The sequence below is a fragment of the Rhinoderma darwinii genome, chromosome 2 (assembly GCF_050947455.1).
Source record: "Rhinoderma darwinii isolate aRhiDar2 chromosome 2, aRhiDar2.hap1, whole genome shotgun sequence".
Taxonomy (NCBI): Eukaryota; Metazoa; Chordata; class Amphibia; order Anura; family Rhinodermatidae; genus Rhinoderma; species Rhinoderma darwinii.
Window position 1 is genome coordinate 160,453,193 of NC_134688.1, and position 26,204 is coordinate 160,479,396.

Here is a 26,204-nt window from a genome sequence, read left to right on the forward strand (position 1 = left end):
GACTTATCTTGTGTTTCACTGCATTGTACTACGTTACCTCTCTGTTATACCTCTGCTTGTCTGACTACTCTTTGCCAGAGATTAACTTCCTGTGGCTCATTTGTTCTTTGGCTGCTGTGAGATCTGTTTGTTGTTACCTTGTGGCCTGACTCCGGCTCCCCTGACCATTCTCTTGATTCCGATTTTGTACCTCTTTTGATTTATAGTGTTTTGACCTCGGACTGCCTGACTTATCTTGTGATTCACTGCATTGTACCTCTCTGTTATTACCTCTGCTTGTCTGACTATACTTGTCCAATCCACCTACCAGCAGCTGCCAGGTGAAAGCAAGTTCCCCTTTTCACCTGCAGGATTTCTGTAACTTTACATGTCCCTAGATTGCCCACTGCCCGAGTTCAGGTAACAATGCCACGTCTCATTTAGATTGTCCCCTGGTAGGCAGGGTGAGTTCGCCACCACTTGCCTAGTCTGACAACTTGCTCCAAGTCTGGTTGTGGGTGCGCTTCTTTGTTGGACTGGTATTCTGTCAGTATCATTACATACATATAAAAAACATGTTTGTCTACATGTGTGGGTGTATATCTTTACACACAAATATGTATTGATGAAAGGGATGAGAGCATATTGAAACAAATTCAAAAGTAGCAAAACACCTCATTTCTCAAAAACTGGATACTTTTAAAATTATTAAATATTAAAATACAAACAGGGTTGGACGGAAAAACCTGTGCGTTAATAAAGGGAGGAGTTAAACTCTGTCAGAGTAGCTTAGGTTCATGACCCGTTCATGCCCCGTTGACAACTGAGTGGTGGAGATTGCCCAGTTGTAAATGTATTCATAAATTAGGATATCAGCCACCATCATGAATGGGCTGAATGCAAGGGGAACATTGGAGGATTGCAGAGGAACGGAGGCACCAACAAACATGAAATATACGGCGCTGGATTCTGGGGGCAGGGAGAAATGAAGTATGACAACAGATTAACATTTATGTGGACATGGACATGACAGGCCCTTTTTAAGTAGACTGTTAGAAAATGGATAGTATATGACACATTTGTAAGCTACTTGGAGTAGTTCATCCTGAAAACCCGAGTAACTATACAAGGAGGGTAGTAGGAATGCCACCAAGAGACCTATGACCACAGTTACAAGCTTTCAAGACTAGACATTCAGTTGCTCTCTGGTGGTTCACTATTTAAAGCCTTATGGGAGAGTGGGAAAGAAAGCCATTGTTGAAATTAAACAATATTACATATGACATACAAAATACAGCTGCAGTCTGCAAGCAAGCAGTAACTGGGGAGAAGATTTATTTTCCTCAACGTAAAGCCTATGCCATGCTGGAGTTAATGTCCTGTAATTTTTGTAGATATTTTTTTATAGAGTCTGTTGATCTGGGTAAAAGATTTGTTAAATGTTGTTTTTTTGGGATTGTAAAAATTGAAGGCCTATCCTTAGAAAATACACCCAGGCTGGAGCGTCACATCCCCTTCATTGTTTACTCAGTCGCATTGAGATACTGTACATGAGTAATCAATGAAGGGGATGGAGCTACAAACCCTTCATGCAGGTGATCGGCTGGTGGGTGTTTAGGTTCACTGTTGTTCAATGCACAGCAAATGTGGCTACAGACTGCTAGAATAAGTATGATGTTAATGCTGATATGGTAGTGTTATGAGAGAATTGCAGAGCAAAATGTTGGTTTAATTAAAGAGCTGAGGTATTGTGTTTCTGCAAGAGCTGAGGTATTGTGTTTCTGCAGCAAACAGACAGCTAAATGATGAATTATTTTGGTAATGTGATTAGGCATAGTATGATACATCTTCCTCTTAACTCAGTATAACTAATTGGCTAAATGGTCATGATTAAAATTTTGATCTTTAGTAAAATTGAAGCAACGTGAATCTGCATATTTACTATCAAAGATGCAGAGGCTTAACAAATATCAAAGACAATACAGCATAAACTGGAGTGGAAATGTCTGCTGCTGTCCCCTTCAACTAAATGGAGCTTGCAGAGTCCATGTGCTTGCCGCCAAAACAACCCACTTCAGATGTATGGAACTATTATTCAGTTGCAGAAATTTCTGCAACAAATCTGCCGCGTGTTAATTCACCTCAAAGCTGATAAACCCTTCTGCTAAACATTAATGTACTTGTGTGTGGAACATGGGTCTCATTGTCAGAATAGATAGCGTACACTATATATATATATATATATATATATATATATATATATATATATATATATACATTCACATATAATATGTTTTTGGAACTTGGGTGCTATGGAATAGAAATAATAAAAAAATAAAAATATACAGCACTATTACATAATTTACAATAAAAGTATAAGGTAGCCCAGGGTCATACTAGCGATTGAAGCCCTTAGAAGTCATTGATGCATCTAGTAGGATTCACATTCTATCAGCAATTTGATATGGCGCCCCCTCGCCTTGGCCTGTGAACCTATTCGATAACTTGGAATTTCAGTTGAGACACTACATGTTTGGGCAAATATAAATGATGGTAAATTGGAAATCATGTTTTGCCACTCCCAATGGTAGATTTATGGCAGTCTATTCTTTCACGTATGTGGCTTTGCATAAGTATATTAGGCCACAAGGGCATTTGATCAATAAACAAAGTTCAATTCACTCGTGAAATATCCCTTGATGGGGGAAGCTTCGTCAGACTGTGGATGTACACTAAGACCACTTCGCTTTTGATTATGTTGGAACAGCTTGTGAAATGCATACAAGGGAACATACCGTTGCATCTCTTGCGCAGAAATTGTTCATGGCGTTGTTTCTTAAAACTGCCTATATCGGCTCTAATTAGCTGATCTCTCATATTCCGTAAGTATTTTAGGCAAATCATTATAGGTTGTTCATATTCTTAGGATAAGCCCTGTGAAGAAGTAACCATTGTTTTTTCCCCAACCTGTTGAATTTTTGGGATAATGGGCTGATCGTATGTACAAATGGGATGTGGCTATGGTAACATCGTTTTCTGGTTTAAGTAGTTGTTGAGAGGCAGTCTTGTAGTTCAGAGTCCAGTCGTTTTTGAGGATAGCCTCTTTCTTTGTATTTATCAGACATTTGTAGGAAGTGGTCAGTCGTGTAATAGGATCTGAAACAATGTGTTACTCTTTTGCATTGTGATTGGGTAAGAGATTCCCTTGTGGATCTTGGATATCAACTACTGTAAAGTAGTAAGCCATTTCCTTCGGTTTGTTTGGAGTAGATATCTGTATTTACAGTAAATGGCCAGGGTTATCTTTTTGAACTATGACTAAATGGCAATTCAGTTCTAACATTGTTGAATTGCTGCACGGACTCAAAGAGTCTTGGTTGTCTTCCCATATGCAAAAATTCTAATCTATTTATCTGTAACAGCATATTTTCGTAGAAACTTGGGTTATTGTAAACAAATTCATCCTCAAATAGTGACATGTAGCTGTTTTCATATAGGGGCCACATTCGAGCCTATAGCAGTCCCGCAAATTTGAACATAGAAGTCATTACCTCAGAAAGTACACGGTGTAAAAGATAAAGACATAGTTGTATCGAGTTGGTTGAGATGTGTGCTAAAATGAGTAGTTTCTCAACTGCTTGTAAGTCCTTTTGGTGTTGGATTGAAGTCTATAGAATGGTAATATCTAAAGTTGTCAAAATGCTATTGGTTGGGATTGTGGCGATGGTACGTAACTTCTGGGGGAATTGGCTGTTTTCAAATAGAAAGAAACGTGTTTTCTTTATTAGTGGGGTGAGAATTTTTAAGAAAATAATCGAAAGTGAGACCAGGATGGAATTGGTAGATGTTATAATTGGTCACCTTGGAGGTTTATTTCGAGATTTATAAATTTTCGGTACAATGTAAAATACTGGGGTGATTGGGTGGGGATTGATCATAAAGGACTAGGTTTTATTGTCACTGGTTTCCATCTCTAAATATTTGTCTAGTATAATGAGTATCTTGGAGCGTATTGCTGGGGTGGGATCAAGGATAATTTTGTAATTTCTGACAACTGGCAATTGATCTCCTCGAGATGGTCTGTGTGATCCATTACCACGATCATGCCGCCTTTGTTAGCAGGCTTGACGATGAAGTTACGGTTATTTGACGACAGAGCTCTATTCTCATGAGAAGTTAGATTGCAATACATTAGGTAATAGCCTAAGCAGTAATGGTGTAGGATGTTATTTACTTCTCTATCTATTAAATCTATGACTGTCTCATGGGTGTAATAAGTTTAGATGGGTTCAAATTATGCGGTGTATGTAGACTTCAGTTAGAGATGGATAGTACTGGGTTTTCGTCTTGACCTACTTAGTTGGATTATGAAGTCCTGCTGGGCAGGAGGGAAACAAAAATTAGTCCTAAGTCTAAAGGTTCTATAGAACCTAGACTATTCTTGCTCCAGTTGAAAGGTCTTTAGGTAAGCTGTGGGGCAAAACAAAGTTCTTTTTAACACCCATTAAACTATGAGGTTTTACACAGTGTGTGATGGTATGTTGACCACCAGATTAACAGGCTTACCTGGGATCTAGTCTGGACTCGGATTTCTCTACTGGGTTTTCGTCTTGACCTACTTAGTTGGATTATGAAGTCCTGCTGGGCAGGAGGGCTACAAAAATTAGTCCTAAGTCTAAAGGTTCTATAGAACCTAGACTATTCTTGCTCCAGTTGAAAGGTCTTTAGGTAAGCTGTGGGGCAAAACAAAGTTCTTTTTAACACCCATTAAACTATGAGGTTTTACACAGTGTGTGATGGTATGTTGACCACCAGATTAACAGGCTTACCTGGGATCTAGTCTGGACCCGGATTTCTCTATAGTGTGTACTGTCCTGTGCTTTCAGTGGCCTGGCACAGGAAGTGCGATGACCTCACTGCATTGCACCATCTACACAAACTCACTGGCAGCACAGGCTGAAAAAGGCCTCAGCCTCAATGCGTGAGAACAGGGTTAGGTCAGTATCAGTTTTATTACATTTATAGCCACTATTACTGTGTTGGTGGGCACAAAATGGGCGTTATTGCTGTGTAGGTGTTAAAAAGGGAGCCTTAAAGGTGTTAAATAGGATTTAAAATTGATGGCCTATACTTAGGATAGGCTAACAATAGCTGATCGGTAGGAGCGCTGTGAGTCGGACCCCCACTGATGTAATATTGATAGCCTATCCTAAGCACAGGTCATTAATTTTAAAATCCTAGATAACACCTTTAACTTTGTGTGGAGCACATAGGGGGCATTGTGGGCACTGTGTGGGGGCATAAAGAGGGACACAGTTAATGTGTGGGACACAAAACGGGGCATTATTACTGTGTGGGGCACTAGGAGGAACACTACTGTATTATGGGGCATTAAAAGAGACCCTATTACTGTATCGGGCATAAAAAGCAGAACTATTACTGTGTGTAGCAGAAAGGTGAGCACTTTTATTGTGTGTCTGACACTACTGTTTTAGGGGCACTGTATGTAGCAATATTATTTTGGGGGTAAATATAATTATGACACCATTATTTTTGTTGCTGGATGTTAGTATGTGTTTCAATATTTCTAAAGTACAGTATTTGGGGGCATTGTGCAATACAGCAGATAATGTAATGCGGAAGCCAGGGAAGTAATCGACACATCTTTGGGGGTAGCAGCTGGAGGGGGAGTTTGTGTAGAAGGTGGGGAATAGGTGCGGAGGGTGATGGATAAGCAAGAATCCAAAAATGTCTGGTTAATAAACTCTGTAGAGTCATGGCTGGAAGAAAATAGAAAGAAATCCCAGCTTACCCGGCTTCAGGAACTTGACATTACAGAGAAGATATGAGGGTTTACAACATGTTAGTTTGACTCCTTGGATATGAATACCAATTTGCTGATAATGTTACAATAAATACATCATCCCAGAGTTCACCCACAGTATCAAACTATCAAAAAACAAAAAAAATAATAAGAAAAAAAATGGGTCAGACGTGGAGTTAGAAAGCACCATGACGCTATTTAGAAATATCTGGGGTAGTCACTAGCAACCAACAAGGATCTGGATGTTCTAAATTTATCTACGTACAGTGAAGGAAATAAGTATTTGATCCCTTGCTGATTTTGTAAGTTTGCCCACTGTCAAAGACATGAACAGTCTAGAATTTTTAGGCTAGGTTAATTTTACCAGTGAGAGATAGATTATATATATTAAAAAAAAAAAAGAAAATCACATTGTCAAAATTATATATATTTATTTGCATTGTGCACAGAGAAATAAGTATTTGATCCCCTACCAACCATTAAGAATTCAGCCTCCTCCAGACCAGTTACACGCTCCAAATCAACTTGGTGCCTGCATTAAAGACAGCTGTTTTAAATGGTCACCTGTATAAAAGACTCCTGTCCACAGACTCAATTAATCAGTCTGACTCTAACCTCTACAACATGGGTAAGACCAAAGAGCTTTCTAAGGATGTCAGGGACAAGATCATAGACCTGCACAAGGCTGGAATGGGCTACAAAACCATAAGTAAGACGCTGGGTGAGAAGGAGACAACTGTTGGTGCAATAGTAAGAAAATGGAAGACATACAAAATGACTGTCAATCGACATCGATCTGGGGCTCCATGCAAAATCTCACCTCGTGGGGTATCCTTGATCCTGAGGAAAGTGAGAGCTCAGCCGAAAACTACACGGGGGAACTTGTTAATGATCCCACGGCAACTGGGACCACAGTCACCAAGAAAACCATTGGTAACACATTACGCCGTAATGGATTAAAATCCTGCAGTGCCCGCAAGGTCCCCCTGCTCAAGAAGGCACATGTACAGGCCCATCTGAAGTTTAAAAATGAACATCTGGATGATTCTGAGAGTGATTGAGAGAAGGTGCTGTGGTCAGATGAGACTAAAATTGAGCTCTTTGGCATTAACTCTACTCGCCGTGTTTGGAGGAAGAGAAATGCTGCCTATGACCCAAAGAACACCGTCCCCACTGTCAAGCATGGAGGTGGAAACATTATGTTTTGGGGGTGTTTCTCTGCTAAGGGCACAGGACTACTTCACCGCATCAATGGGAAAATGGATGGAGCCATGTACCGTCAAATCCTGAGTAACAACCTCCTTCCCTCCACCAGGATATAAAAAATGGCTCGTGGCTGGGTCTTCCATCACGACAATGACCCAAAACATACAGCCAAGGCAACAAAGGAGTGGCTCAAAAAGAAGCACATTAAGGTCATGGAGTGGCCTAGCCAGTCTCCAGACCTTAATCCCATCGAAAACTTATGGAGGGAGCTGAAGATCCGAGTTGCCAAGCGACAGCCTCAAAATCTTAATGATTTACAGATGATCTGCAAAGAGGAGTGGGCCAAAATTCCATCTAACATGTATGCAAACCTCATCATCAACTACAAAAAATGTCTGACTGCTGTGCTTGCCAACAAGGGTTTTGCCACCAAGTATTAAGTCTTGTTTGCCAAAGGGATCAAATACTTATTTCTCTGTGCACAATGCAAATAAATATATATAATTTTGACAATGTGATTTTCTTTTTTTTTTTATATAATCTCTCTCACTTGTAAAATTAACCTAGCCTAAAAATTCTAGACTGTTCATGTCTTTGACAGTGGGCAAACTTACAAAATCAGCAAGGGATCAAATACTTATTTCCTTCACTGTATTATCATTTGAACAAATAGAAGTATTCTCATGGGGTCTCACCTTATACCAATGAAACATTTTTATCTTTTCAGAACCATCTTAAATGTAAATATATTTTCGGGAAATCTTTTTTGAGACATTTCTTTATATTACATGAAGATAAATCCCAGAATACAACTGTACAGGAAGACACCAATGAGTATACAAATTTGGAATTCAAAGAACAGTTATCACTTATATGCCTAAACGAGTTACGGAAAGAAAACCATATAGAGATCAGAACCTCAAGTCAGGCAGATATGTTTAGAATTTCCAATCAATATCTTTATCCACTGGAGTCCATGGTTCCAGCTTTGGACAAATACCAAGGTCTAGTAGAAAAGGAATTCAGCCTACTGTATAACAACAGGGTGGCTGGGAAGAATCATGCAAGGAGCCCACCATCTGTATACAAAAAAGCTCTTTCTTTGAGTTCCAAAATATTTATTAATATTGTCACATTATGCCAATAATGCATGTATTGCCCAAGTTTCATAAGGGGAAAAAAATCTACCACCCATATGAGGCCCATTATGTCTGGCATCTGTTCGCTAAACGAGAGGCTGGATTCAGTGGCGTAGCTATAGGGATCGCAGCGGTCGCACAGCACTGCCACACAGCACGCTAATGATTAAATAAATACTCTGGCGCTTCCTTGTTATGAGCCGTTCTCCTTAGACGTCACGGACACATGGTACACTCAGTGTACCATGTGACCGTGATCTCAAGTGAGGGGCGTTCCAGCCAGCGTGGAAGAGCCGGAGCGGAAGATCCTGCAGGTGAGCTGCAGAGGGGGCCCGTAATGTATTGTTTTGTGCTGTCTGTGTTTGCGGTGGAGAAAACTGTACAATACATTACAAACTGTGGGTCGCGACCACCTGGGGGGTCGTGAGAAAACCTCAGGGGGGTCGCGAGTCACTCACGGAGGTCCCGGTTCCATTCAATGCTGGAGCAATGAGCTGAAGGCTCCTTGCTCCAGCATTCACTGTACCCTGAGCAGCTCGACGCAGACATGCGCAATGTAGTGATGTCATCACGCCAGTCTACGCCGAGTCACTCATAGCCAAAGGAGGAGTAGGATCCTCCACCCAGCTTGGGAACGGGGATAGGTCAGTGATTTAATTAATTTTCTATTATGCAAATATGGCTGCATTATACTGTATGGGGGGGGGGCTGATATGGCAGGGGGGGCATTATATTGTATGGGGGGCTGATATGGGGGCATTATACTGTATAGGGGGCTGATATGGTGGGGGCGGCATTATACTGCGGGGGGCTGATATAGGGGCATTATACTGTATGGGGGGCTGATATGGGGGGCATTATACTGTCGGGGGCTAATATGGGGGGCATTATACTGTATGGGGGACTGATATGGGGGCATTATACGGTATGGGGGGCTGATATGGGGGGCATTATACTGTATGGGGGCTGTTATGGGGGGGCATTATACTGTATTTGGGGCTGATATGGGGGCATTATACTGTATGTGGGCTGATATGGGGGGCATTATACTGTATGGGCAGCTGATATGGGGGGCATTATACTGTATGTGGGCTGATATGGGGGGCATTACACTGTATAGGGAGCTTATATGGGGGGCATTATACTGTATTGGGAGCTGATATGGGGGTATTATACTGTACAGGGGCAGTTATGAGGGGCAGCTATGGGGGGCTTTATACTCTTTTGGTCAGCTATGGGGAGCATTATACTGTATGGGGACATTATATTGTGTGGAGGCATCATACTGTGTGGAGGCAGCTATTGGGGCATTATACTATGGGGGCAGCTATGGGAGCATTATATTGTGTGGGGGCAGCTATGGGGGCATTATACTGTGTGTGGGCATTATACTGTAGGGGCAGCTATGGGGGGCATTATACTGTTTGTGGGCAGCTATGGGGGGCATTATGCTGTGGGTGCATCCATGGGGGCTGTTGGGCAAGGCAGCTGGGCATAGGCCTGCTCAGGGGTCTGGTGGTGTTGGGGTGGGGTAGGGGTGCCCAAGCTGAATTCTTGCACCAGGGCTCATGAGCCTTAAGCTACGCCCCCTGGCTGGATTGCTTGCTGCCGCCTCTTGTTCAGTGTTTAGGGACGCAAAGGAATTACTCTGTGTCTTTATGACCAAAAAATTACACCAAACATATTCATGGCTTAACTGAGATGTTATATTGCTTTACATTTCTATTCCTCAAGATATTGCCTTGCTGGCATTAAAACATCAATTTGATAAGTATAGTGTGTATACAAATGATCTAAGAGTGTTCATGTTGCTGGTTACTCATTTTGTTATGACACATTCTTTTTTTGATCACTAATATAATTTACAGATTAAGACTGTGTTCACACAGGGAGGATACGCTGCGTAAAATTACATAGCTTATCTGCCCTGTCCCTGCAGGGAATTCCAGCTGAAATACCGCACCAAATTGTGGTGCAGTTTTTGAGCATTGTGGTGCAGTTTTTCAGCCAGAATGTCCGCTGCGGAAAACAGCAGGTAGAGGAAAATTCCTACTTACCTGTAGTCATGGTGATGCGTCCCCCTGACGTTCTGCAGCCTGGCCTCCTGATATGACGTTTCATCCCATGTGACCGCTGCAGCAATCACATGGGATGAAACGTCATCCCTGGGGGCCCGGCTGGACGCAGAAGCAGGGAGATCTGGGTAAATAAAATTGTGATTTTTGCAGCGGAATCGCAACTTTTCTCCTGCAAAATTGAAGCATCTGCTATCTGTTGCGGGGTTTACCTTCCCATTGAATTCAATGGGGAAAACTCGCAACTAAAAAGCAGCGATTCCACAACATAAATTGACATGCTGTGGATTAAAAAAATGCACCGCAGGTACATTTATGAACGTTTTTTTCTGCTTAATTTTTACGCAGCGTGTGGATGAGATTTGTTCAGGTCTCATCCACTCTGCTGCTACTGTACTACATTGCGGATTTTCCACAATGAAATACATTGCGGAAAATCCGCAGTGTTTAAGCTACATGTGGACGCTTAGGCTAAGTTCACATGGGGCGGCTACATTGCGAAAAAGTACAAATTGTTTCCGGGAATTCCGGGTGAAAAAACGCACAAAATTTTGGTACAGTTTTTTGCCCGGAATATTTGCTGCGGAAAGCTGCAACATTTAGCCGGCCTGCTGCCAGGCTGGCCTCCTGGGGTGACGTTTTAGCCATCCATTTTGCGTGTATATTGGGAAAGCTCCCGATGTACGTGCTAAACGTGTCCATAGGGCTCCATTAGCCCCTATATGTGACATATACCGCTGTATGGCATCCATCAGAGGTATACGTTAAACATTGTGGGGGATTCCCCAGGGCCGGAAACCCTAGGAAGAGCATTAGGTAGCACTTGGCCTGGGGATTCCGGCCCTGTGGAAGTGACACAGTGATGTCAGGGGCTTTCAACTACGAAATCCCCGGCCAGAGCATCGGAAGCACTCTGGCCAGGGACCCCGGGACCAGAGAAGCCCCGGACATCACAATCCATAATTAGACAATGATGTCAGGGGCTATCAACTACGGAGTCCCCGGCCAGAGTATCAGAAGCGCTATGGCCGGGGACCCTGGGACTGGATAAGCCCCTGATGTCAGCGTCCATATATGAAATAAATGAATACTAGTTAGAGCGGAACGGAGTGCTGAACAATTTTTTTTTTTTTTATGGCTCGATGAACTATTAATTGCAATCTGGGCGGATGGAGAAGAAAAGGGAGGGTGAACGATTCCAATCAAAGAAGACTTCACCTTAAAGTCCAAAACCTTTCCCATTAACATCTTGGCGATATTTTAGGTACATTTATGTGACATCCACTAAGAGGAAGTATGGAGCAGGGTCGCGGTCTGAGCACACTCCATACTGAGCGGGTGTTAGCTATATTTTACAGCCATTACCTCACTGCAACGGACTGAATTGGAGATAACTCCTATCCCGCTTGTTTACCCACTTAGATGTCACAGTCTGCAGTGACTACGGCATCTAAACCAATAGAAAGACAGCCCATCGCCCAACACGCTTTGAAATGGTGGGTTGCCGATGGTTGTCATGGCAGCCTGGGGGCCTAGTGAAAGCCCCCAGGTCTGCCAGCAGGGCTTAAAGGAGCCGGTAAAAAGCACAATATACTGCAGTACATAAGTATTGCAGTATATTGAGCAAGCAATCCAAGGATAGCTGGTTCAAAAAACGTAACATTTCACAAAAAAAACCTTTTCCCATTTGTCTCCTAAAGTAATATAATTATTTTTTTTTAAATTAACATAACTGGTATAATGGCGTCTGTAAAAGTCAGAACTATTCTAATTAAAATGTTGCATGTACCCTAAAGTGGTACCAATAAAACTACACCTTGTTCCAAAATAAACAAGCCCTCCCACTTCTTAATCGATAAAAAAGTTATGGCTCTCAGAATATGGCAACGATTTTTTTTTGGCAAATAGTTTTTTCTTTTAAAAGTGATAAAACATAAAAAAAGCAAAATATATTTGGTATAGCTGTAATCATATTAACCCATAGAATGAAGATAACAGGTTGTTTTTACCGCACAGTAAACATCATAAATATGAAACTCAAAAAACAATAGGGGTGTCATGTCCATGGCCGCAGGCCATCAGTTCCACTCTCCCCCTGACATCCGCAGCCACGAGTCGGCGAGCGCTGGACCCAGTCTCCTCCTCAGGAGACGCCAGCGCTCGCTTCCACTCACCTCAGCCGGATCCCGTAGGGTGCGCGCGCATGCTCGTGCCCGCTCTTAAAGGGGCAGCGCGCGCACCGGACTTCAATGAACTATCAGCCCATAAGTACCTGGACTATAAGAGGGGTTCAGCCCCTTGCTTCTATGCCTGAGCGTTGTTGTCTTATCCTAAGTCTGTCTTGCAAATGGTCCCCTAGTGTTTCCTGCTTCCAGTGTTCCCTGTTCCTGTATCCTGTAACCTGTATCCTGATCTAGTGCCGTGCTGAGCTGTCGCCGTGCTGTGCTGTATACCACTAAGGCCCTGTTGGTCCACGAACCCAACATGACAAGGGGAATTTCAGTTTTTTGTCCATTTTACCCCACAAAGAATAGCTTTTTATAATGAACTACAACTTGTCCTGCAAAAGACAAGCACTCATATGACAATGTCGACATGAAAAGAAATAAGTTATGGCTTTTGGAAGGCGGTAAAGAAAAAAACAAATGAAAAAACAAACAAATTTGCTGCGTCTCCAAAGGGTTAAGGTGTGTAAAGAATACGGGGCTACTCATGAAACCTTTGCACTGGACCCATCAATGTAAAAAAATGGTCGTGAGAACCATTATATTCCATGAAAATCAATGGGAGCTGTTAATATACTGTCCCTGTTACTGTCAGCATAGAGTAATATAAAAATAATTTGGAAATATAAAGGGTAATCCTAAAAAGTTCTCACTTGTTTTTCAAGGTCTCTTAGAAAAAGGATACATAGATCTAGAAGATTAGTGTAATTGTTGGTTACTTACCTATTATACTCAACCACTGCAATCAAATTATTTTTTCTCTATGTATTTACCTATTTAGAGAGAAACTACTGTATAAAACCATGTACAGAAGCATATCAAGTTTTGTTTTTTATTATGCTTTTGTTCTTTATTATACTTTTTTAACCATGTTAATATCAGAGAAAGTGTTGAACCTACCCCAGACATACTGTAATCATCCTTTCTTGCATACTGTCAAACATATTTTACACCATGAGCATTAAACAAAATTATATAGAATACTAAGACAGAAATTTGATTTTAATAAAATATTATTTAAAGTTCAGTTATATTTGATTCCACACAAAGTGCAAATTTCAATCTGGATGACAGTTCTTCATAAGAAATTATGTGATGTTGTATGCTTGCCCTTGTTCTCAAGATCATTCCATGGAACTTGTAGCTTCTGCCACATAAAATCATTCCCGAGCTGTGAATTGATGCTTTACACCAAGAACAAGAAGTACAAACAGAAATCAGATTGTGCTCCAGGCTGAGGACATGTCTGCTGCTTTGGCATTTTATATTTAACTCATTCACTGTACTTTTGTGATCTTTACCCCTCACTTGATGAGTCATTTGACAAAATGACTCTTGATAAAGAACTTAAAATATCTTTCTTTTCTTACTCAAGAAATAGCTTTTGTAAATTTCTTAGCAAAATAACAATTTTAAAAAGTGCTATTGTCTCTCAAATGCCTCGAAAGAGACCTTCCTTTACTCACTGAAAATATATAGTCAGGTATATGATTAAATATTCCATTATGTTGTGTTTCTTGCATTAAATAAATACATTTTCCATATTTTTTTGCTTCCATGTGTCCCCCTTTGGTGCTTCTGTTAATCTGGTCTTTTGGGGGAAGTGGGTGGCTCCAAGCAAAATCATTCTCCTTCCCTCTTTGGCAGCTGATGATATTGTCCCTTCTTACTTCCCCGGCAGAAGAAGTCTCTGAAGCTCTGCTTCTTCCCTGACAAGCAGGCATCAATAATGTTCCATACAATGAATATGATATTTAAGGGTAGGACAACCTTTTTGAGTAATCTTTTTAAAAAAAACCCTAAGGATATAGAGTAATTCAAATTATAAATCACCAGATAAACTGCCTACAAACCTTAACTACTGGCATGTGGAAAAAACTATACATGGTATGAAATATAGATGGGAATTTCAACAGCTTACACCACACCTTGAAATTGTAATTTATTAATTTTTATGTCTAAATTTTTAGATAGGTCCTTTGCACTTAGAACTTATACTGAAACTATAACTTAGTCTACTCACAATATAAAGTAACAGTAACTGGCTTGCTGGAGCTATATATAAAAAAAAAAAAGCGGAAAAATTTAGAGAATAGCAAGTGTGTGGAAAAAATAACTTTGTTTAAAAAGTAAGCATTTATAAACCCCCCTTTAAAAATCCTGTGTTTGCCTTGACTTGCCTGTAGTTACTGCTCCAGGTGTCCCAAGGGGTGTGATTCTGGGCAAACACAGAGAAATCCAGCAAACGTCCCTTGTTGCATGCAACATAATTGTGCATAGTGGAAAGCCTCAGAATTCACTAGCTGCATTGGACTTTAAAGATGGCTGCTGCTGTCCAAGGGTTGCCCATTAATGCGCACGCTGACTGAAGCCACAAAAAACACTAGAACTTGTAGCACACCAGAGTGCTAGTTTTTTCCTAGAGGCAGAGGCATCATTTTAAAAATGAAAAATCTGCTACAGGGTTCCCCAACTACGATGTGTCATTTATAATCCTGTTGTCTACTTATGTGGTAACTAAGCCTTTGGGCCCACTTAGGTGCAAGGGCCCTGGTGCTACTTCCAGGGCCGCCATCAGAGATGTCTGAGCCACCCTCTATTACCGGGGTTGGTCAACAGAAAGTGTGGCGCTCACATTTGTACATTCTACGTATTAACGTATTTTCTTGCTGACGTCAATTACAGTGAACAAAACCATGGAGCAGTCAGTAACCGGATAATGCCCTGAATTTTGTCCTATTTAGACAAAATGTATCCCATATTACGGCATACAGTGGGATACATCGCCCGGGCAATGACCCTGGGGAAACTCCTGAAGTCACTGTCCATAAATGGCAGTGATGTCTGGAGCTTTTCCACGCCTGGAGCCTTCTACTAGCGCTCTGCCCACGGACTCTAGTGCTGTTCCTAATGTCCATATATGTAAGTGATGTCAGAAACTTTGCAAAGCCAGAGTACATGTCCAGAGCGTCGGCAATGCTCTGGCCAGGGATTGCGGCCCTGGAGAATCCCCTGACGTCACTTTACATATATGGACAGTAACGTCAGGAGCTTTGCCAGGGACAAAGTTCACGGGCAGAGCACTTGTGATGCTCTGTCTGGGGACTCCAGCATTGGGAAACTCGTGACATCACTGTCCATATAGTGATGTCAGGAGTGGTATATACGTTTTTTGTGGAATCTCTCAGGATGGAATAGCAAAGTCTACTACACTATTCCATCCTTCAAAAATAAGGTATACTGACGCTACCAGCCCGACGGAGGCTAAAAGGACATAATGGAGCCCTATGAATTATAAGGGAGGGGGAAGCACTTCCTCAAATATATGGAGCACTAATCGTTTATCCTCGGCTTTTCCGTGCAAAATAAGTAGCATGCTATGTATTGCTGTGGTGGATTTCTTTTTTTTTATCAACATGTTTTTATTGTAAATATTTTCCAACTTTTTACAACCAGCCATGGAATTCCACGGCAAACAGAAATAGAACAGAAGGGAAGGGGGGGAGGTTTAAAGAGTCCAGAAAGAGAAAAGTCTCTTGGCCATTTAGGGGTAATTCCGATGAGGGCTCCAGGTAGCAGGTCATCCAGGGTGAGTCCAAATACATAGGGAGCTTGCAAAAATACAGGAGGAGGTGGTGTCTGCTTAATACTGTGATGGATTTCTTTTCATGGTGTGGACAAAAATACACGTGGAAATTTTTTCAAAGCATGTGAACTGTGTTGCGGAAACCTCATATGCATGGTATGCAGATTGTCATCAGAATCCATATGAAAGCCAACACGTGTGAATGGGGCCTTAGGGTGAGTTAAAGAGGCTCTGTCACCAGATTATAAGTGCCCTATCTCTTACATAATCTGATCGGCGCTGTAATGTAGATAACAGCAGTGGTTTTTATTTTGAAAAACAATCATTTTTTAGCAAATTATGAGCAATTTTAGATTTATGCTCATTAGTTTCTTAATGCCCAACTGGGCGTGTTTTTACCAACTGGGCGTTGTAAAGAGAAGTGTATGACGCTAGCCAATCAGTGACCAATCAGTGTCATACACTTCTCATTGTTCCAGCCCAGCATGATCCACAGTACAGTGTGATTGTGCAGTGAAAGAAGCTAGGCTGGAACAACGAGAAGTGTATGATGCTGATTGGTCACTGATTGGTCAGCGTCATACACTCCTCTGTATAGCGCCCAGTTGGTAAATTGTAAAAACACGCCCAGTTGGGCATTAAGCAACTCATTAGCATAAATCTAAAATCGCTAATAAAGTGGTGAAAATAGGTTTTATAAATAAAAAACAGGATCCCTATGCGCTGTGTAAATGAATGGAGAGGAGTGCGTGATTCGGGTTGGTCAGCGTCATACACTCCCCTGTACAACGCCCACTTTGTCAAAAGTAAAAACACGCCCAGTTGGTCATTAAGAAACTAATTAGCATAAATCTAAAACTGCTCATAACTTGCTCAAAAATGATTGTTTTTCAAAATAAAAAACACTGTTGTTCTCTACATTACAGCGCCGATCAGACTATGTAGGAGATAATCTGGTGACAGAGCCTCTTTAACCCCTTAAGGACGCAGCCTAGTTTTGGCCTTAAGGCTCAGAGCCCATTTTTCAAATCTGACATATTTCACTTTATGTGGTAATAAGGTCGGAATGCTTAAACCTAGCCAAGCGATTCTGAGAATGTTTTCTCGTGACAAATTGGTCTTCATGTTCGTGGTAAAATTTGGTCGATATATTCAGTGTTTATTGGTGAAAAATTGCAAAATTTGGAGAAAATTTTGAAAAAATAGCATTTTTCAGAGCTTAAATGCATCTGCTTGTAAAACAGGCGGTTATACCACCCAAAATAGTTACTAGTTCACATTTCCCATATGTCTACTTTAGATTGGCATCGTTTTTTGAACATTATTTTATTTTTCTTGGACGTTACAAGGCTTAGAACATAAGCAGCAGTTTCTCATATTTTTAAGAAAATTTCAAAAGCCTTTTTTTAAGGTACCTCTTCAGTTCTGAAGTGGCTTGAGGGGCCTATGTATTAGAAACCCTGATAAAACACCCCATTTTAAAAACTATACCCCTCAAAGTATTCAAAACAGCATTTAGAATTTTTTTTTTAACCTTCCGGCATTTCACAGGAATGAAAGCAAAGTGGAGGTGAAATTTGCAAATTTCATTTTTCTTGCTGAATTTCAATTTTATTCAAATTTTTTCTGTAACACAGAAGGTTTTACCAGAGAAGCACTACTAAATATGTATTGTCCACATTCTGCAGTTTTTAGAAATGTCCCATATGTGGCTCTACTGCGCTCGTGGAATAAAACACAAGCCCTAGAAGCAAGGAAGCACCTAGTGCATTTTGAGGCCTCTTTTTTTTTTATTAGAAAATATATTTTAGGCAGCATGCCAGGTTTGAAGAGGTGTTGAGGTGCCAAAACAGTAGGAATCCCCCAATAGTGACCCCATTTTGGAAACTACACCCCTCAAGGAATTCATTTATGGTTGTTGTTACCATTTTGACAGCACAGTTTTTTCACAGCACCTATTTGAATTGGGCTGTGAAATTAAAAAAATGTCATTTTTTCCAATAAAATGTCATTTCTGATCAAAATTTCTTATTTTCACAGGGAACAAAATACCCCATTTCGTTTCCCAATTTGTCCTTAGTGCGGCAATACCCCATTTGTGGTGATAAACTGCTGTTTGGGCCCATGGGAGGGCTCATAAGGAAAGTAGTGCTATTTGTTTGTTGGAGTCCAGATTAGCTGGAGTGGTTTTCGGGTGCCATGTCGCATTTGCAGAGCCCCAGAGGTATCAAAGCAATGGAAACCCACCATAAGTGACCCCATTTTGGAAACTACACCCCTCAAGGAATTCAATTATGGTTGTTGTTACAATTTTGACCACACAGTTTTTTCACAGCACCTATTTGGATTGGGCTGTGAAATGAAAAAAATGTCATTTTTTCCAATAAGATGTCATTTTTTATCAAAATTTCTTCTTTTTAGAGGGAACAAAATACCCCATTCTGTTGCGCAATTTGTTCTGAGTGCCGCAATACCGCATTTGTGGTGATAAACTGCCGTTTGGGCCCATGGGAGGGCTCAGAAGGAAAGGACCATCATTTGGCCTACTGGGGATTTTCTGGTGCAAAGTCATGTATGCAGAAGCCCCTGAGGTACCAGTACAGTTGAAACCCGCAAGAAGTGACCCTGTTTTAAAAACTACACCCTTAAGGCATTCATCTAGAGGTGTAGTGAGCATTTTGACCGGAGACATACAACCCATAAACTATAATATGGGTCCTCCTGGGTACGGCAATACCCTACATGTTGCTGTTATCAGCTGCCTGGGCACACAGCAGGGCCCAGAGGGGAAAGACGAGGGGGGATAAGCTGTGCGGAGTACATCAGGGTTAATTAAAATTGGGGTAAATTATAAACCAAGGGATGTATGATACATTTTAAAATACTCTTTCATACAGAGCTCTGGTTTTTCGGGACACTTGTCACATTGATATATTGTGTCCTCCCTTATCGCCCTCTTATAGCAGACTTTGCACCTCTTTTGACTTTTTCCCTTCTTGCCAGTTTGGGGAACGTCTCCTGGAAAGTGTTGCCCTGGTACGATGCGTGTGGCCTCGCTTCCAGAAGTACTGGGTGCCCCCCCCTTCTTGGTCCCTAAAGATTAGGTTCTTGATAATCACCTCTTGAAATTCCAGGAAAGTTCCCCTCTGGCCTGCACATCGACGTAGCACGTACACATTGTACAAAGCCATCGGTATGATGTGCACGGCCAGCTTCTTATACCACACCGCATGGCGCTGTAGGGCTTCAGGGCTTGATCTGACAAGTCCACCCCTCCCATGTACCTACTGTAGTCCAGGATGCAGTCTGGTTTGGGGGTCTCTGTACTGGTACCTCGTACAGGTACATGGGTACTGGTGTGGGCATGTGTTGTTGTCAATACAAGGACATCTCTCTTGTCCTTGTACTTGACACACAATATGTTGCTGCTAGATTGTGCCTTGCTCTCACCCCTTCTTGTTTGCCCAAGCAGAGTCTTAGGGAGGCCTCTCGGATTTCTTCTAGCAGTGCCGCATGCCGCAGTACTTCTGGAAGCGAGGCAGTTGAAGAGTGGGACGCTGGTATAAAAATTATCCAGGTAGAGGTGGTGACCCTGGTCCAGCAGTGGGTGCACCAAATCCCACACAATTTTTGCATTAACTCCCAGTAAGGGGGGGCATTCTGGGGGCTGAATACTGCTGTCCTTCCCTTCATATATCCTAAATCTGTAGGTATACCCTGATGCACTCTCACACAGCTTATACATCTTCACGACATACCTTGCCCTCTTACCCGGTAGGTACTCGCGGAATTGAACCCTCCCTTTAAAATGTACCAAGGACTCATCAATAGAAATACACTTCTCGGGGGTGTATGCTTGGGAAAACTGGGCACTGAAACGGTCTAATAGGGGTCTCCGTTTATACAAACTATCAAAACTGGGGTTATCTAGGGGTGGGCACGGCTCATTATCTGTATAATGTAAGAAGCAAAGTATTGCCTAATTTATTTATTTTTTTAGGTTACAGTTCAGTTCTGAAGTTGATTTGAGGGGCCCATATATTAGAAACCCCTATCAAACACCCCATTTTAGAAACTAGACCGCTCAAAGTATTCACAACAGCATTTAGAAAGTTTATGAACCCTTTAGGTGTTTCACAGAAATTTAGAGCAAAGTAGAGGTGACATTTCCATATTTTGTTTTGTCAGAAAATACTCTTTATACCATTTTTTTTATTACACAAATTTTTTTATCAGAGAAACGCAACTTAATACGTATTGCCCAGATTCTGCAGTTTTGAGAAATATCCCACATGTGGCCCTAGTGCGGTAATGGACTGAAGCACCGGTCTCCGAAGCAAAGGAGCACCTAGTGGATTTTGAGGCCTCTTTTTTATTAGGCACCATGTCCGGTTTGAAGAGGTCTTGTGGTGCCAAAACAGTGGAAACCCCCAAAAGTGATTTTGGAAACTAGACCCCTTGAGGAATTCATTGTAGTTTTCTTGGGGTGCATGCAGCGTTTTGATCAGTTTTTATTCTATTTTTAGGTGTCGTGGTGACTAAAAAACAGCAATTCTAGTTGGGGGCGTGGCCAGGCACTGATGTGAGCGGTCGCACGGAACTTCGGCTCTGACCAGAGACCCCTATTATTTATCCTGCGGAGGAATTACTGTTGCCACCATTTCTTATAACTTGCGGAGAAAGGGTAAGAGACCCCTGAGGAGCAAAATGGGTCCGTCAAAAGCGGCAGGAGCCGCGGAGAAGTTGAAAGAGTTTGCCCGAGGTGCGGTCTAAGATGGCGCCCGTGGCGAGGCCTCACAGCATGGGGCAGAGGGGCCGGCAAAAGTTCCTGGAGGGCAGTTGGAGTTACGCCCTGCGGTTGAGGTAACAGCACAGCCTGGCCTGACATTGCAGCAAGTATCGGAGACGCTGCTGGCGGCGATATTAGAGACCAAGACCTCGGTCACGACAAAAATAGAGGAGGTTAAGGTGGATGTGGGTCTCCTGAGGCAGGATTTGCACAACTTGAGGGACCGAGTCGAGCATGCTGAAACCAGGTTGTCTGACCTGGAGGACCGTACAGCTAATATACCCCGCACTCTACGAGACCTCTCTGGAAAGGTGGATTTATGGCGCCAGAAAGCAGATGATTTGGAGAACAGGCTGAGGAGGAACAACCTTCGCATTATAGGCCTACCAGAACGAGCAGAAGGATCCCGTCCGGACGAGTTTACAGAGAAATGGCTGAAAGATATGTTTCCAGATACCGTGTTTTCGCAGGCTTTTGCAGTAGAAAGAGCGCACAGGGTTCCGGCGAGGCCGCCACCCCCTGGAGCGAACCCTCGACCATTCCTGGCGAGATTGTTAAATTGTAAGGACCGGGATCTGGTCCTGCAGGCAGCCAGACGCAAGGGGGCCATTAAAGTGGATAACGCCACGGTGTCGATTTTCCCCGATTTCTCTCCGGAATTACAACGTCAACGTGCATCGTTTGTGATGATTAAACGAAAGCTGCGAGACCGACAAATTCCATATTCCATGGCTTATCCGGCCCGCTTGAGAGTCGTCGATGGAGATCGAGCAGTATTTTTTGCTAACCCGGAGGAGGCGGATGAATGGTTGCTGAGGAATATGAGATCGCCTAGAAGATGAAGGATTTCTTGGGGACTGGCATGGTGAATATGTATCCTGAACGGACTTTTGTTGTCCTGCATGTGGGGATAGGTTATACTTGGGAGAGATATTGTTTAAAGTTCCCTATCATAATGCTTTATCTTCCTGTATTATGCCTATAAGGGGGATCGGAGTTCAGGATGGTTCCAGATCATATATTATCCCTGTTAAGATACGTGATTGTAGTAGGTTACCGAAGTGTTAATAGGGGATTCTGACCAACGGGTGGTTGTTCCTCTTATTATGTGGCACAGTAAAGCACATTACAGGGGGGAACTTGGTGGAGTACGCAGCCTGATTTGTGATTCCACTGTGTATATTCCTTATCGGTGGAAGCTACCCCCTGCATATATAGTATATAGCTATTGAGCTCCTGTTGAGCTTCTGATGGCTAGCTGGGTTTTTATGTGGTTCATGTTTTTGATCTCTGTTTTGCACTATGTCAGAAAACGAGTACCTTACATTTTGAGAGCATATCAGGGACTGGCACTACCTAGGGGGAGGGGGGAGAGGGAAGAGCTGTTATCAGTACATAGAGTGTGTTCTAAGTATGGCGTCACTTAAGTTCTTGTCCTGGAATGTGAGGGGCATGGGGACTCCAAGGAAGCGGAATATGATTTTTTCTGTGCTTAAGAATGTGAACCCACATATAATCTGTCTTCAGGAGACGCATCTGACAGCAGACACAGTACAGCTTTTATGTAAGCCCTGGATTCAGTGGAGTAGACACTCCGTTAGAACTTCTGCCTCTAGAGGGGTATCTCTATTAATACATAGAACTCTTAGGTGGGAAGTGATGCATACCAGAATTGATCCTGAGGGGAGATACGTATTTGTGCATGTCAACATTAACTCCACATCTTATGTCGTAATGGGGATATATAACCCACCGCCAGGGTCTCTGGCACTACTTAGGGAGGCGGTTTCCTTTGCTTCCGCATATCAAGAAGCCAGAGTGATCCTCCTAGGAGACCTGAACCTTATAATGGATCAGTCTATTGATCGGCTCCTGTGTAGTGGAGAGGGGGACGTAAGACAAGGGATCTCCCCATTAGCCTTATTAATGGAGGAGATAGGCTGGGTAGATCTGTGGAGAGTTAGTCATATGGGACTTCGTGAATTCACATGTCACACACCACAATTTGATGCATTGTCTCGTATAGATTATATTTTCGGCACGCCCTCTGTATATAACTCTATGGAAAGCATTGAACATCTTCCCAGAGCAATTTCTGATCACAGTCCGATTCTTCTGCAAATGTCATTACCGGAGGTGGGTAGGACGGGGGCCCTTAAAATTCATCAGTTTTGGCTCCAATTAATCAAACCGAACGATAGAATCCCAGATCAGCTAGATGTCTTTCTTGAAGCACATAGGCAGGAGCAGAATGGGTTACTACGATGGGATACGCTGAAAGCGTATTTGAGAGGTTGCCTGAAATCATCAATATCATTTGTTAAGCGCTCCTCGGCCCAAAGGGAAAGGGATTTGGCGGGAAAATGTGGAGAATTGGAGGCCGCGTTTGTGGGTGATCCCTCCCCACAAAACAGGGAGGCTTGGCTCTCGGTGGGGAGGGATTATCTTCTAGTACTACAGGAGAAGGCGGAACGTAGAATCTTCTTCACTGGCCAATCCTTTTTTGAATTGGGTAACCAATCCGGCAAACTCTTGGCTCATGTGGTGAGACAGAATACCTTGTCTCCTCCAGTGTTGAACATTCGAAACGCTCAGAATGTTTTGGTCCATACCTCCCAGGAGATAGTTGCTCAATTTGCAGACTTCTATAGGGACTTATATACGTCTAGGGCTGGGCACTCAATGGAAGAGTTGGAGAAATATTTGGATGACATGCAGTTTCCACAGTTGTCGGAGGAGGGTTGTGAGTTACTAGAGTCCCCCTTCACAGTAGAGGAGATCTCTGAGTGTATATTGGATATGACTAAAGGTAAGGCCTCGGGCCCGGATGGGATTCCTCTGGAAGTATATGTTCAATATATTGAGGTTATGTCAGCCCAACTTCTTTCTCTATTTGAGGCGTGCTTATTGGCGGGGGACCTGGCGGATTCTATGAAAGAAGCTACCATAGTAGTTATTCTGAAACCAGGCAAGAACCCAGAGGAGTGTGGTTCTTATCGTCCCATATCACTGCTTAACATAGACTATAAGATACTGACTAAATTATTGGCCAATAGACTAGCGCGGGTCATCAATGATGTCATACACTCTGATCAGACCGGTTTTATACCAGGGAAATCCACTTCGGATAGTATTCGTAGAGCTCAGGTGGTTACTCAGATGGGGTGGTGGGAGCAGCAGGATTGGGTGCTGCCAAGGCATTTGACTCTGTAGAGTGGACATACCTATGTGAGGTCCTCAGGAAATTTGGGTTTGGAACTAACTTTATCAAATGGATTACGGCCATATATAAAGAGCCTCGTGCCTCGGTAGTGGTTAATGGAATTTTGTCCCCCTCCTTTTTGCTTCATAGGGGTACGAGACAGGGGTGCCCACTGTCCCCATTATTGTTCGCACTTGCCATAGAGCCACTGGCTATAGGGATTCGAAAAGATAGGGCCCTTCAGGGAATCCGTATTGGACCACGGGAAGACCGCATAGGATTGTATGCTGACGATATGCTGCTGTTCCTGGCCAACCCGAATGCCTCACTACCCAGGGCTATGAGACTGATGGAGGTGTTTAGCAGTTTTTCGGGCCTGCATGTTAACTGGAGTAAGTCCTATCTCATGCCTCTCCATTCTAACAATTGTGGGTGGGGTTCACATTTTCAGGGTCTACAGGTGGTGCATAGTTTTAAATATCTGGGAGTTTGGATATCTAGGGATAGTTCACACTCATACGATATTAATGTGTACCCTCTACTTTCTTATTTGAAAGATAAATTTGCAGTCTGGAAGTCACTCCCCTTATCAGTGGCAGGTAGAATTAACCTAATTAAAATGGTAGTGCTACCTAAATTGCTATATGTCTTGGAGCACGCGGACACAATGGTTCCTAAAAAGTTCTTTAATTTGGTCAACTCTTTATTTACTCCATTTATCTGGGGAAAGAATAGACACAAGCTCAGAATAGACACTCTGCAGAGGCCCAAACAGAGGGGGGGGGAGCGGCCCTACCGGATGTGTTTTTATACTACTTGGCATGTCAACTTAGATATATTAGGCTGTGGATGTTGGATGATCCATTGCCCAATGCCGAACATCATTTAGCACATTTTCTCATAGTATCTAACTTATGGCCCGTTCTAGAACCACATGATTTTAGCCCTAAGCATACGTTACCGTTGATTAAATTGGCGAAGCAGGTGTGGGCTCATGCAAAATCATTGCTGAAATTTAAAGATACGGTAGCAGAGTTGCCGTTGTGGTCCAACCTTGGATTACCTCACTTTTTGGGATTTCAGGATCATGCATTCTAGGAGGGTTTAGAGGTGACACAAATGAAGCATTTGAGTACTGGAGATGGACACGCGTTATCAGCCAGGGAGATACAAGATACTTTCCAGGTGCCAGAGAGGGATACATTTAGATGTGTACAGCTGCATCACGCTCTCAGGGCCCAATTCAGACACGCTCAGACTTTGATTTCTTCCCTACCCCTTATAGGGGTGCTTCGAACACAAGGCCCGCGGGGCCTGATATCAGTGGTTTACACGTTCCTGCTGTCTCAAAGGTTAGCACATGCGGGATGTGCGGTGGAACTCAGATGGAAGGGGCTGATTCCGAACCTGACTGAGGGGGATTGGCTTGATGCAATGTCTTCACACCTTGCGGTTTCACCAGCGGCTAATAATAAAATGACGCAGCTTTATATCATCCATAGATGTTATATAACTCCTACCAGGCTATTGCATATGGGCAGATCTTCCTCGGCTAGTTGTAAAAGATGCCAGCATGATCGGGCAGACTTTGACCATATGGTATGGCACTGCCCGGTAATATCTAAATTCTGGAGAGAGGTCACAGACTTTCTCTCATCAGTAACAGGTAAACGAGTCCCCTGTGAGCCTGGGCTATGTTTGTTGGGTCTGCTCCCACCAAATTCCTGGTCACACTATGAAGGTATATTTTTACGGGAGACCCTGTTCATGGCCAGAAAGGCTATTGCACTTCGTTGGATGGGAGATCTTCACCCAACGGTTCCACAATGGAAATCACTGATTAACTCAGTAATACCTTACGCTAATCTAGTATACAAACATAGGGGATGTCCGTATAAATTTCTGGAAGTATGGGGTAGTTGGTGCTCATCGCCTCTTGCATCATTTAATGTAGGTGACCTCAGGTCCTCCCTAAACAGCCTTGGGGTTTAATTGAGTAAGCAGGGACGGGGTAGCGGGCCCCAACTGGGGGGGGGAGGTTCGAGAGTAGGTTGGACGAGATCAGTCCTGGATTGTACAAGTACTTATAACAGGGTTGTTTATATTTGCATTGCTTTTGTTTCTATAAATGTAATGGTTATACTCAATAACAGACCGGAAAAGGATGTACTATTTCTTA